The 1,996-nt window shown below is 39.8% G+C and overlaps 1 protein-coding gene across 5 annotated transcripts in view; it reads right to left on the bottom strand.

The window, feature by feature from the left end:
- LOC116670116 (uncharacterized protein KIAA1522 homolog) overlaps nucleotides 1–1,996 on the bottom strand; it is a 31,177-nt gene that overhangs the window by 28,047 nt on the left and 1,134 nt on the right. The window contains exon 1 of one of the 5 annotated variants that reach the window (XM_032500446.1): nucleotides 1,954–1,972. The exons of 3 other annotated variants lie outside the window; for them this stretch is intronic. The gene's annotated coding sequence lies outside the window, so the exon portion shown is untranslated. Of the gene's footprint in view, nucleotides 1–1,674; nucleotides 1,875–1,953; nucleotides 1,973–1,996 lie in introns of those variants that run through there. One more of the 5 variants, XM_032500445.1, reaches the window with a different exon arrangement.

Raw genomic sequence — 1,996 nt, 5'->3', positions numbered from 1 at the left:
CCCCCCTACACCTCCACCCTTCTTGTTCTTCCTTCCCTCCCTCTCTCCCTGCCACACGCCCCTCATACAGACAGAGCCATGAAAGAAAAGGATAATGGCTGGCGCATGAGAGTCATTTTGAGATAAGATTATAACATGGGGTTGTGTGCACTGGATAATTGTTTACTGCGTATTCTTTTTAGTGGGCAGTCACAAATATTTTACTTATAAGGAAACAGGGCAGATTTTCCATTTACAAAGCATGTGAAAAATATGCATCAGAGTATGAAAAAACATATAGTTACAAACATATAAATAATATATTTTGATAATAGTGAGACATGCAATTTGAGTGAACTTGATCGGAGGGTTTTGGTTCACTGGTGCATACTAATGTTGACACATATCTGAAAATATAATCTTACGCCAACTGCATTAAATGTGTTACAAGCTTCAGTACCTAAAATGTTCCTATTTAGGCCTGAAACTAACAATCATTTTCATTAACAATCAATCTTCTGCTAATATTTTTGCCAATGTCAGAAAATAATGGAAAATAAATAACTCCCTGTTTTTTATGTGACAATCAGTCTTTTTTGGTATTTTTGCTTAAAATGAGATCAATGAATACTTGATTATGAAAACAATTGATGGTTGATTTCTTTGGAATAATCAATTAATTGAAAAATCAATCCAGTGTTAATATTTAGAGTTGCTGATATACTGTGGATGGCAACCATACCTAGGAAGTGCACTTCACTGTTACGTGATTTAATTGTAAAAACATATTTTGGTCCAATTGTTGATTTTAGTGAGTCCCTGTAATTGAATTGTGTAATAATAACTTAAAGTAAAATGTGGTCAACTCCTACAATGTCACTGTTTGAGTCCTTATAATCTCAGTTTCCATTGTATACTATTTTTTTCTTTCCAAAAACAGGACAAAAAAAAACTACACATTTTACTTTTTGCTGGCACTATAAGAGACATATAGAGATAGCATAGATAATAGAGACAGTGGCACAGCTCTGTAAAGTGTGGTGTTTGCTTTGCTTCCAGGGGTTGCCAGGGGTCAAGGTCTGGACTGCAGCCTCTGTGGAGCTTAAGGCCCCTGAACTGATGGGTCAGTCAGGGGTGACAAAAGAAAGTGTTGTGCCGCAGCGACCAGCTCACAGTGATGGCAAACACAGCTGGACACTGGGGTTTAAAAATACATCCTGGCATCTCAGTGTCTGTGCCCTGAAGCTGATTTGAAATCTTTTCAATCACTCAGTCTGACAGTCGCCTGAGTTGACGCCAGTCAAAAAAAGCAGTGTGGGAATAAAACAAAGTCCTCTGTTTAGGCCAGGACTTTTGTGAAAAGAAAGAGTCTAGCAGTAGAACAAAAAAATTGAAATGAGCAGGCCATCATGCCCTTATGCCCCTAACAGCTATTGATTAGATTTATCAATCTGATGAGTTACTCATCAGCTAATCCATCTGATTAGCAGCACACTGTGTTCCACTCATCAGGAATCACTACAGGCCTGCATGACACACACATCACTCACTCAACATTCACAAACGTAATCATGTGTCTTTGTCCATTACAATCCCAATTGTTCCTCTTCTTGACCATCAGCTTTCCCCTTTCCTCCAGTGAGCGGCTAATTCATCACTGACAGAAAACACAGTAAACAGAAAAGTTGAACATACCTGACTGCAACATGTCCTGAATACAAAATGCAACTTTCCAGTGACTTCCTTATCCTGTCCCATCCCTTATTCCTCACTGCCTCTGTGTTATCACCCCATCTCTACCTTGATCGTCCCCTGAATCTCAGGTATCTACCAGGCACTTCTGTACCTAATGCATTGATAACACACCTGTAATCTCTATGGGTACAAGCCCTGGCATGGCAAGCTGGTGAAGAAGGAGCACCGGTACGTGACACACCCTTTCTAAACAAATGGCTATGTCTCAGCCTCACCTACCAGAGGGTACAAGAGGTAAACTTAAAGCCATTGAGCTGGGGGG

This window comes from Etheostoma spectabile, chromosome 20 (assembly GCF_008692095.1).
Source record: "Etheostoma spectabile isolate EspeVRDwgs_2016 chromosome 20, UIUC_Espe_1.0, whole genome shotgun sequence".
Taxonomy (NCBI): domain Eukaryota; kingdom Metazoa; phylum Chordata; class Actinopteri; order Perciformes; family Percidae; genus Etheostoma; species Etheostoma spectabile.
Note: the sequence above shows the minus strand (reverse complement) of the source record. Positions and strands in the feature narration are given on the sequence as shown.